The sequence below is a fragment of the Scyliorhinus canicula genome, chromosome 8 (assembly GCF_902713615.1).
Source record: "Scyliorhinus canicula chromosome 8, sScyCan1.1, whole genome shotgun sequence".
Classification (NCBI taxonomy): Eukaryota; Metazoa; Chordata; class Chondrichthyes; order Carcharhiniformes; family Scyliorhinidae; genus Scyliorhinus; species Scyliorhinus canicula.
Genome location: NC_052153.1, coordinates 139,826,542 through 139,839,449, shown reverse-complemented (window position 1 = coordinate 139,839,449; position 12,908 = coordinate 139,826,542).

Here is a 12,908-nt window from a genome sequence, read left to right as displayed (position 1 = left end):
CACCAATGGCAAGTCAGAGTGTCCGCCCCATCGTGAACGCCGTCGCGTTTTACGACGGCGCAAACGGGCCGCCGGCAGCATCGATTCAGGCTCCGAAAAGGGGCCAGCAGCGAGGCCGCAAGAAGCACGGTGAGCGTGGCGTCAGAGCGGCGCCATCATCGAGTGACGCCTGGATGACGCGGCGACGCGTCATTTTATGTGCCATCTATGCACAGGCCCAACACAGAGAAATGGCTGCGCACCGCCGTGCCGCTCCCAGGTTCCAGGACAATGACCTGGAGACACTGCTGGACACAATGGAAGAGCGGAGGGCGTTCCTGTGCCCAAGACGAGGCCACCGGTACCCGGCCAGCACAGTCAGGCACAGCTGCTGTGATGTGGGCATTGCCGTCAGCGCTGTGGGGCACACCCCACGTTCTGGAGAGCAGTGCCGCAAGAAGCTCCACGACCTCACGAGGGCAGCCAGGGTACCTCGAGGGTTCCCCTGGGCCACACACCCCCCCCCCCCCGCCCACGCAGGAGGGGGGGGCACCACGTTCCACCCGACCGACATGGGCACCACACACCCCCTTGCGAGCCGCAATGCCCAGTACCCCCCCCAGTCATAATGTTGCCAACATCTGCGCGTCTTGCTGCTGACCACCTAACTCTGATGCTCCCCCCCCCCCCCCACCCCCCCCCCCCCCCGCAGGATAGACAGCCCACAACCATCGTGAGCGTGCAAGAACCGGAAGGGGATCACATGTTCTTCCTCACCGTCCATGAGCAGAGGGCTCTGGACACCGCGGGGGAGCCGTCACCCGGGAGGTAGCGCTATGCCAGATCAGAGGCGCAGCACCAAGTGAGACTCCCCTGCCTGGCTACACTCCCTCAGCCCCTCACCTCCCTCCACCCCCTAACCCCCCTCACACTCCACACCCTCACACTGCCCCCTCCACCCCCTAACCCTCCTCACACTCCACCCCCTCACACTGCCCCCTCCACCCCCTCACATTGCCCCCTCCACCCCCTCACAGTGCCCCCTCAACCCTCTCACACTGCCCCCTCCACCCCCTAACCCCCTCACACTCCACCCCCTCACACTGCCCCCTCCACCCCCTAACCCCCGTCACACTCCACCCCCTCACACTGCCCCCTCCACCCCTAACCCCCTCACACTCCACCCCCTCATACTGCTCCTTCCACCTCCTAACCCCCCTCACACTCCACCCCCTCACACTGCCCCCTCCACCCCCTAACCCCCGTCACACACCACCCCCTCACACTGCCCCCTTCACCCCCTCACACTGCCCCCTCCACCCCCTCAGAGTGCCCCCTCCACCCCCTCACACTACCCCCTCCACCCCCTAACCCCCTCACACTCCACCCCCTCACACTGCCCCCTCCACCCCCTAACCCCCCTCACACTGCCCCTTCCACCTCCTAACCCCCCTCACATTCCACCCCCTGACACTGCCCCCCTCCACCCCCTAACCCCCCTCACACTCCACCCTCTACCACACTCCCCTCCACCCCCAAACCCCTCCTCACACTCCACCCCCTCACACTGCCCCCTCCACCTCCTAACCCCCTTCACACTGCCCCCTCCACCCCTAACCCCCCTCACACTCCACTCCCTCACACTGCCCCCTCCACCCCAACCTCCCTCACACTCCACCCCCTCACACTGTCCCCTCCACCCCCTAACCCCCCCTCACACACCACCCCCTCACACTGCCCCCTCCACCCCCTCACACTGCCCCCTCCGCCCCCTCAGAGTGCCCCCTCCACCCCCTCACACTGCCCCCTCCACCCACTAACCCCCTCACACTCCACCCCCTCACACTGCCCCCTCCACCCCCTAACCCCCCTCACACTGCCCCTTCCACCTCCTAACCCCCCTCACATTCCACCCCCTGACACTGCCCCCTCCACCCCCTAACCCCCTCACACTCCACCCTCTACCACACTCCCCTCCACCCCCAAACCCCTCCTCACACTCCACCCCCTCACACTGCCCCCTCCACCTCCTAACCCCCTTCACACTGCCCCCTCCACCCCCTAACCCCCCTCACACTCCACTCCCTCACACTGCCCCCTCCACCCCAACCTCCCTCACACTCCACCCCCTCACACTGTCCCCTCCACCCCCTAACCCCCCCTCACACACCACCCCCTCACACTGCCCCTCCACCTCCTAACCCCCCTTACACTCCACCCCCTCATACTGCCCCCTCCACCCCCTAACCCCCCCTCACACTCCACCCCCCTCCCAGTGCCCCCTCCACCCCCTCACACCCGACTCCGTGTGTCGAATGATTCATGCTTTATTGTGTATTCCAGGGCCAGCTGACGATCGTCCCGAAACGTCTCAGACAAGCCAGCGCCATCCAGGTCCACAGCCATCTGCCCACAGGGATGCAATCCAGGGAGGGGAAGGAAGACTGACAGGAGGGCTCTCGTCCAAAGCCGGGGCACAGGAAACGGACCCACAGAGGACCGACACAAACGACAGTGATGAACAGAGGACGGGAGAGAATGGAGAGTCAGGACAGTGATGGACAGAGAACAGGGACTCTGGACAGTGACGCACACAGGGACGGCCAAACAGATGTTGGACAGATCGGACATGGCCCCTCACATGGGCCGGAGACAATGTCCATCGGTCCAAGGCTCGATCTAGGAGACCCGAAACCTGGGGTCCGATGAGGACATGGACGTTGCGTCACTGCTGTCACCCACACCCTCCACCATCACAGATACACTCACATCGGTTGAGCACTGTGGTGATATGCATCACTGTAAAAAAAACAAAGGGTTAATGTATATACACTGAGACTAAGTAAACACTAGAGGGAGCACCAGAGACATCATGACATGCACACATACAGCTAATGAACACATAGAATAGGACACGACCAATGGGCAGTCAAGAAACCCAGACACTACCACAAGGGGCCAACCCATACAAAAGGACAGGGCACACATGCACTTTCTCTTTCCACAGACGACACTCACAGGGGCAGATCAGAAGCATCACACCCACCGCATGGCTTAGAGCAGACTGGTTAGTTAGACTGAGTTACTATAGCAAGATTAGCAGGAGAGCCGAACTCAAGTCGGAGAATTGTTAACTGTTCAATAAATGTGTTAAACCTATCTCCAAGTCTGAACCTTCCTTTGTCAGAGCATACATCAAGGAAGCAGCTTATGCTACATGAAGAAGCATAACACAACAGGCACATTAGTGATGAGGCTTCTGGGACACTGACTGGTGCGCACCACACAGCCGAACCGGTACAGCAGGCGGAGGTAGCAGCAGCCGCGGGGCTGGACGGTCGGAGGGCAGTCCAGGCCGAGCACCCAGCTGCCGCCCAGTTGGTTCCCGGGTTCCTGGACTTACCAGATCCACCTACAGACCCGATGTGTTTGGAAACCCAGGAAGTGGACAAGGGGATGACGGCCGCCTTCCAGCATCTGCAGACACAGTTGGAGGAGTCCATCCACGTTCAGGAGCAGGGAGTGGTGCCGGTCATGGCTGCCACTCAGACCGACACCGCACGGGTGGCGTCCGCGGTGGAGGCAATGGGAGCAACGGTTTTGGCCATGGGTCAGGTTCTGCAAGGGGTGGGGCTTCATGTGCACGCATCATCCATGGCTCAGGACAGGGCTGCCCTCTCACAGGCAGCCATGTCCCAGAGCTAGCTGGACATTGCTGCCGTGCTCCGGGGTCTGGCCGAGTCTCAGCAGCCCATGGCCCAGTCTCAACAGGCCATGGCCCAGTCTCAGCAGGCCATGGCCCAGTCTCAGCAGGCCATGGCCCAGTCTCAGCAGGCCATGGCCCAGTCTCAGCAGGCCATTGCTGAGAGCATTGGTGGCCTTGCGCACGTGCTAGATGACGTCGCACAAGCCCAGAGGGAGGTTGCACAGTCCCTGACAGGGATGGTGCACTTCCTGAGCTCCATTGCTGCGAACGTTCAGAACCTGGTCGATGCCACAACGAGCCTCCAGGACTGGCAGCGCCAGGTGTCGGTGGTGCTGGTCTCCGCTCACGCCACTGTCCCATAGTGAGGCCCAGGGGCCACCGGGCTCCGTGAGGGAGGAGGAGGTTCTACGGCCCGTCCCGGTTACTCCTGCAAGAGAGGTCCCGGAACACTCGGACTCCCCCGTTCCGTCCCTGGTGCATCTGGTGGACAGGGGGCAGAACAGGGTGGCACCACGCCATCCAGCATGCCCGCCAAGCAGCCTGGCCCATCCAAGCCAGGCCGCCCCAGGAAACGCGTGCCGACGGGTGCCACATCGCAGGGCAGGAGTCTCAGCAGTCCGCCTCCATTCTTGCTGTACAGTCTGGGGAAACACAAAGGTGTAGTGGTAGAGCCCGTAAGGCAAAGAAGTTAGACATGCAGTAAGTTGGCACGGGCGCAGGGCACGGCTTATTTATAGGGGCTAGGGCACTTGTATGTGAATGTCACGATAAAAGTCACTGTTACACCAAACCTAGATGCCTCTGTGCTATGTCCAGTGCCTGAGGGGTCGTGAAGGGGACCCTGTGGCGCTGGGGTCGAAGGTTGATGCAACGGTAAGGCAGGGTGTGTGTGTCCCCCCCCCCCCCCCCCCCCCCGTATAAAGTATAAAGGCATCATGCACACTGCCGGGGTACTGGGCGCACACGTGCATGATCTTCATGCGGTGTTCGCAGACCACCTGAATGTTCATGGATTAGGTCCCCTTTTTGTTCATCAACACGTCCCTGTTCTCTGATGGTGGACGTATGGCGACGTGCACCCCATCAATCACCTCCTGGGCCATTGGTATCCTCGCCACAGAGACGAATCCCGCTGCCTGGGCATCCTGGTGTGTGCGGTCCTCTGGAAACTGGATGTTTCGGTCAACGATGGCATACAGGGTGTCAGTGACTGGTCGGATGCACCGGTGCACCGATGCCTATGAGATATCGGACAAGTCCCCGCTCGGCACCTGGAACAGCCCCGGAGAGTAGAAGTTGAGGGCAACCGTCACCTTGACGACCACCAGGAAAGCATGTCCTCCCCCGTTCCACGTGGTGCCAGGTGGGCCATGAGGTGGCATATATGTGCGACGGTCTCCCTACTCATCTGGAGTCACCTCCTGCATGCCCTGTCCGGCAGGTCCTCGCTGCATCTCAGACAATAATTCTATGGTGTGCTGGAGAAGGTCCATCATTTAAAAATAATTAAAACACATTATGCACCCCTGCTCCTCCTCCTCCTGCGCCCCATCAAGATCGGTATCCTTGTCCTGTGTATCCCCATCGATGTGGTTGTCATCGTCCCCCTCCGCCTCCTCCTGCACCTGTCGGGCGGGCGGGCCTGCAGCCCCAGCGGGTGGCACGGGGCTCTCTGCAGGCAGTCCCTCTGCTGCAGCCGCTGCTGCCGCAGCTGCTCTGAGCCGCCTGTGTTGATGCTGCCTAAGGGCCACCTGCAGGGCAGTGGCTCCCACCATGTCGGCAAACATTGCTGGCTGGTGCCCAAACATTACCCGGGGGGGGGGGGGGGTTTACAACATGTTTAACGATGGCGCATTGACACCTCAAAGCCAGGTGCCATGGGATACATGTGTGCTCCGGTTTGTTACAGACACGCAGGCACCCTGACGCCCACAGTATCCGTCCACCACCCAGTTTTGCCCGTCCCCCCTCATTGCGCCACCGTGGGCTAACCATGCCCTCACGGGGGCTGGCATGTGGAGGCCTTGACCCTTCCCCGAGATGGTCTCCATCAGCTGGGTGTTGCGGCACCTGTGGGGGGCTGGGCGCACCCAAGGTCAAGGCCTGTGGCCGCCTGGGTTGGTGGCACCAGTGGCCTCTGCCCATCAGCATGACCTCAACTTGCAGGCGTGGCTTCGCCACTGCCCTGCCATGGCAGGCTGGCTGGCATGTCGCACCTGCGAAAACCCTCCCTCCCCCTACCCAGAACATGGAAGCCCCCTGCTCCGAACCCCCTTCCCCGAACCCCGTCCCCCACCCCTCCTTCCTCCCCCGAACATGTCTGCACCTTTTCCCCATTTCCGTCCCCTGCCCCCGAACATGGCTGCACCCTTCCCCCCCTCCTTGTCCCCCCCCATCGTTCCCCCTCCCCCGAACATGGCTGAACCATTAACCCCCCTCCCCCCCCCACCATGGCGGCACCCTTCCCCAAAACCCCTCCCCCCCCCACCCACCACCAGCACAACATGCTGCCTTCGAAAACAGCGGCCGCTCACCTCCTCACTCCGCATCGTCAGCCAGCATGACTGGCTGACAAATTTATTTTGCAGGTGTGAACCACGACGACGTTATGTGGGGTCACGCCGTCGGGACTTCAGCCCATCCGGACCGCTGAATCGTGGGGGGCCCGGAGAATCGTCAAACTTAGCAATCGGGTGATTCTGCTGCAGGCGCAGCGCCGACCTCGATGATGCCATTCTCGCCGGTTGGGAGAATGGCGGAACAGCATCGGACCAACGTCGCACGAAAATCTGGTGCGAAGGCCGATTCTCCCAAACAGCGCGGCATGGGAGAATCCCACCCAATGATTCTAGTGTAAATTTTTGAGCTGTATTTTAGGAGTTGAAAGTTGAATATAACACCAACTGCACCAACCAATCAATAATTATTGAAATTTGAAACATTCACTGGAATTATACTAACCAAGCAACTAATGTTGGAAAAAGAATTTGTAGGGCGGGATTCTCTGGCCACACCAGCCCGGCGCCCAGAGAATCCCGCCCGAGGTCCGTGGACATTTCCGTTTTTTGTATCTCGCCCCTGGCAATGCAAAGCTACATTAGAGTGGAGAAGGTTGAGGGGGACTTGATCGAGGTGTACAAAATTATGAGGGCAAGTGCAGCATGGTGGCACAGTTGTTAGTACTGCTGTCTCACGGCGCCGAGGTCCCAGGTTTGATCCCGGCTTTGGGTCACTGTCCGTGTGGAGTTTGCACATTCTCCCTGTGCTTGCTTGGGTTTCGCCCCCACAACCCAAAGATGTGCAGGGTAGGTGGATTGGCCATGCTAAATTGCCCCTTAATTGGAAAAAATGAATTGGGTACTCTAAATTTATTTAAAAAAATACAATCTAATCCCCAAATGAAGTGATAGTTATAGTTGTTAAAGATCTGATTTATGACAACGCCCTTAGATTATGCTAATGCCCCTTAATAATTCCCAGACATTAAATATTCTATGTGGAAACAGATAGAAAGATACAAAAAATGTTTTGTTGATATTTGATTTCCCACAGTAATGCCATTAACTAATCACATTTTGACACCAAATAATACTTTCTTCTATCTGGAAGAGAATAATCACAGAAAGTCCCATCTTTGAAGAGATTTTGAGATATGACTTACTTTCCTTCACAACACAGAGGGGCCTCCAGGCAGCCATCTTTCTTCACCAATTATGCCTGCTGCATTGTCAGATCTTCTTCAAGCAGCACTATCTGCTTTTGTTAGCTTTTTTAGCTCACGTATTATTTTCTGAATGTTTGACCCATAATTTAATAGCACAAAAGAGGCCCTTTTACCCATCATGTCTGCACCGGCCATCAAGCACCTATCTATTCTGATTCAATTTTCCAGCACTTGGTCCATAGCTTTGTATACTATGGCATTTCAAGTGCTCATTTAAATGCTTCTTAAATGTTGTGAGGGTTCCCGCCTCTACCACCCTTTCAGGCTGTAAATTCCAGATTCCCAGCACCCTCTGGATGAAAAAGCTTTTCCTCAAATCCCTCCTAAATCTCCTTCCCTTTACTTTAATTCTATACCCCCTGGTTAACCTCATAATTTAAAAAAAAGTGCCCAATTCATTTTTTCCAATTAAGGGTCAATTTAGCTCTACACTGACAGTGACCCAGAGATGGGATTGAACCTGGGACCATGGCAAAGTGAGGCAGGAGTGCGAACCACAGCACCACCGTGCCGCCCTTAGATTGTATTCTTAATATGACTGTGGTGCCTGTTATTAGTCATAATATATATATATATATATATATATAAATAAATATATAAATAAATAAATATATATATATATATATATATATATATTATATACCTTTCCAATTTTATAGGAAGTTTTAAAAATTCCAGTATGCTCCTTGTCTTCATGTGTGATGACAGTCACACAGAAAGAATTAACAATAATGACATATTACTAGTACATGCTTATCGAGAAGTAATTCACAGCCAATTTCCAGGAAGTTCTGTGAGAGGAAATAGTGCCAAAAGTATATCATTTGGAACACTACCAATACGGATTATCTTGCTTGTGAAGTGCCGTGGGATGTTTTTCTATGTTAAAGATGTGATGTTATGCATAAGTTTGCACATAATGTTATGCACAACCTCCGACCATTAGGTGGCAGTGTAAACCCATCACGTGACCCTGTGGTCTGGGAGTTGGGAATAGGTCATGCTGGAGGATAGATGTATTTTGCAGTAGTCTGTCCACTATAGTCAATTGGTGTTCGTAATTTATTATTTTTTTATCCTAGTTATCTTATCACACAGTTGTTTTACAATTAATTATTTAAACTAAATGTTTTGTAATTCATCACTCACTTTGGCCAGTCTACAAAACGTGACAAAAGGCACTTTACAATTACAAGTTTTTACTATTGAAATAGCGGAAGTATTAGTAAATAACATTTTCATTTTTAATGATAATGATAAATAATATCCAAAAATATACAAATGTTAACCTGGGGGACTGTGGAAGAAATTAGAGTAAGCAAAGGGTTGATATTTTTCGCACTTTAACAACTGAAATAGTACAGTACAATACTGAGGCAGTTCTAATTTGGAGAGATCAGAGGAACGGATTCTTTTATCTCAGTGAAAGCATCTTACTTACATTCATGGCCTACTGAGGTTATTGTCGGGACAGCACACTGGGATGCCAGTCTACTGCAGATAGTTCAGACTGGTACCCCAGCAACTGTCCCTCGAAGCAGACTTACCAAAAGCATGAAGCAGCTGCAGCTCTCAGCCCCCTCAGCTGAGCACACACATAAACGCACGACAATTCAGTGATGTATTTGGTTGCTTTTAATAAGAGTGCCCTTGATGTTTTAGAACAGAACTGACAGCCCCAAAAAGTGGAGGTCTTGGCCTGTAATTTCCCTGTCTCGCTTTTTTATTTTTGTCCATCAAGCCACAGATAATATCATAATTTACAGTCATGCATCATGGAAAAAATGATTGATGACTTTTGCATTAATAAGCATTTCTACAAGATGGATAATGGCGTTAGTAACACACAGCATGAAGACGCATTCTTCTGAAGTCCTCTTTGCCTTCATGTTTCATTTGAACTAACTGCGCATTTTGTAAATTCTGCGACTTTGATGTTCTGCTGTGTTGCCAGTTTTAGTACAGGTCTAACATGAGGAGAATAATGAGTCTGTAATCCTTTTTAGAAATTAATTTAAATTAATATTAAATCCTTTATTATTTTGAGAGTTAGGAAATAAACTAATCTGCATAGTTGCTTTCTTAAATACACAAACCTTTGCACCATGCAGACAGCAACTTTTTCAAAACATTGTCAAATAGTTAGAAAAGCAAATGTAAGATCTATTGAATAAAAAGTGAGTACCTTTCTGAGCGACAGTTCAGAACAGGAGGGGCTAAAGCTTGGTTGCTGATATGAGATAATCTCAATTGTGGCATTAAGGACATTACAATATCCCATGGCATCCCTGGGTTAGAAAGTGAAAAATACAGCCAGGATCTCACACTGGATCAGTAACTAGTGAGTTACCCCACCCCACCCCCGGTCCCACAATATCCCATGCTTGACGTGCAGATGTGGCTGTTGGCCACCTGGTGAAGATGGCTCAATTAGGCTGTCACAAGCTTGAATAGTCTGATGTCAATCACTGTCAAACTCCCATTTGACACAGTAGTGAGGGGCAGCCAGTACCTGTGGAACAGTATCAACAGCCTTTAGTAAAGGAAAGAGGTGAAAATTGCTGAGGAAAAAATAGCCAAAATCTGAAATTCCTTAAGTGCTGACAGCAGACGGTTGGTAGGGGAAGGGAAAAAGATGTATTCCAATTCAGAGTCCCTCTTTCGCCTTCTACCAAAACTGAGAGTAGACAAGTTATGTATTGACACAGTTCTTTCTAAAGTGCACATAAATAATGTAAATTTTCATTACTTCTATCCATGCAATCATGGAAGGTACATGTGTGTCCAACATTGTTCAGAGCCATTCCCCATTTAAAAGGCCAGTATTGGCATTTCCATTGTTTTAAATTTTTTTTGACCATGTTCCAACTTTGGGCTTGGGTTCACTCACAAAGCAAGAAAGTGCACCCTTCCTCCCATCGGCACTTGCACACACCTGGCATATTTAAACGTTCCCAACTCTGGGAAATGGGTTTGAATCAGGCGCAGGTATTAATCCTTCCTGCTCATTAACTTCCAGATGACTTCAATGGAATTTGGGAAATAAATCCATTATTTGCTCCTCAAAGCTGTCTTAACACTACTAGTGGCCATTTACAACCTTAATATATCTAAGAATGTTATTCCTTTTTTTAAGCTTATGTGCCATAAGACCTCCTTGTTATTCAAATGAACCCTTTGCTTTGCCCAGTATTCTCAAGATATTTCTCTGGAATTCCTTAAATTAATAGCGAAAGGTCAATCCCATTTTCTTGTCACTCAAATTTTGTATTTTAAAAAAAATATAAAATTTGTTTCTTTATTTCACAGCAGTCACTGTTTGTGAACCTTGTCCCCTGTGTTTTCAATGCTTTAGCTTTTTGTTGATCTGGTTTATGAAGTTCCATGGCCATAGAGATTAATAATATACTAGCTGCAATAATCTGTGCACTGGATTAAAGGGTTTTCCATAGTGCGTAATACGCTCTGGTTAGAAATTACAGCAGGGTAAACAAAGAGCAGGATTTTTACAGGCAAAGCAACTGAGTATTTGTTTTCTTAACCATAGAAACACAATGCAAGAAAATAATTTGATAAATATATATTTTTTTAAAACAATATTAAATAAAAAAGTGAATGAGAAAGTAACTATGATTTTAACTATCCTTTCCACGAATTGTCTCTGGATATTTGCATGGTCTTTGAACTGGGAAATCCTATTTGCCTTCAACTTCATACTGATTTTTGGTTTAATTAGCAAAATTGATGTTGTACATTTCACAATCCTCTCATCACAGTGATTAACTGGATCTCACAATTAAAACTTAACTGCTGAATTAGAAAACCTTGTAGGTGTAAAGATATTTGATGTTCAATTTGGAAAATGACCAATGTTTCCCTCTTTTTGACAAGAGCGCATATTTGTCGTGTTATGTACTCTGGGCTAACACAGGCTGCAACTGGATGCAGCTTTAACCAAAAGATACTCCAGACCTTGAAGTTAGTTCAAACTGATTTATTGAACCAGTAGCACAGTTAGCACAGTTCTCTATGAGTTTGAATCTCTGCTAACTAAGTATGGTTACTCTGTCTGACTGAACCAGACTAGCTCTTAGCCACGTGCTGGAGGTGTGATACTGTATATATACCCTGACTCACTCTGTAGATGTTCATCAGTGGAAAGAGGCGGAGTGTAAGTGCCTCGTGCCTTTTATAGTGAGGTACCACCCCCGAGTGTCCTGCCTGCTCATTGGTCATGTCCTGTTCTCTGTGTTCATTAGCTGCCTGTCTGGATATCATTATCTGCATCTCTGCATATCATGACAATATTGACTTGTTACCTTATAAAATATCTTTTGGGTGCTTGTAGATATGTTTCTGGCTAAAAGGCCATGTTTAACAACATTATGATTCAAAAATGCAAAGTTTCCCACATCATTCAACTGAACAGAATGGCCACCACTGGGGCCAGCACTTTAGAAGTTAGGAGCTCGCAAAATGACTGTTGGCGGACTTCTAGCCGCTTCTGGTGTGGCCTATGTGGCACATCGTGGTTGTAAGGGTGCAAGCATGAACCTGCCATGTGTGCACCAGAAGAAAATAGATCAGGCAAATGGTGACGGCAAATGGCATCTAACACTGATTCAACTTGCAACTTGCCATTCTGGACCTTGAAGGTCCTGTTAATGCCCTCTCTTTCTCATTTTCAAATAAACATGTGTTCAGATGTAAGTGAGAACACCACCCTCCAAACTCCCAGCTTCCATCAACCAGAGCTAGACAAAGATAATAGCAGGTGCTTTTAACCTACTTTTGCTTCTGCAGGATGATCAGACGTATTGTGTTCAGTGTTGCGGGAGGAGACTAGGCATTCACAAAGCAGTGGTACTGGACTTTGACTAGGTGATCAATGAAGTCTGGAGCAGAAAGCCTGCTTTCAGTAATGGGGCAATAGTTGCAGTTCCTTTTGGGCTACAACATAACCTGTTTAACCAATTTGTTGGAGTTCTTTGAAGGAGTAACATGCACTGTGGATAAAGGGGAGAATGTAGACGCACTGCACTTGGATTTCCAGAAGGCATTTCATGAATTGCCACATTAAAGTTATTACGGAAAATGAAAGCTCATGAATTATGGGATAACATATTCGCATGGAGGTGCGATTGGCTGGCTGGCAGAAAACAATCTTTTTCTGATTGGCAGGATGTAATGAGTGATGTCCTACTGAGATCTGTGCTGGGACCCTATCATTTTACAGTTTATATCAATGACTAAGATGAATGGAGTGAAGGCATGGGAGCTAAATTTGCAAGATGACAGAAAGATAGGTAGTGTGATAGGTAGACAGAAAGATATGTTGTGAAGAGGACACAGCAAGTTGCAGACCGATATAGACCAAGATAGATAGGTTGAGTGAATGGATAACAATCTGGCAGATAGAGTGTAATGTGGGGAAATGTGAAGTTGTTCACTTTGGCAGGAAGAATAAAAATGCTTACTTAAATGTATTACTTAAATGTA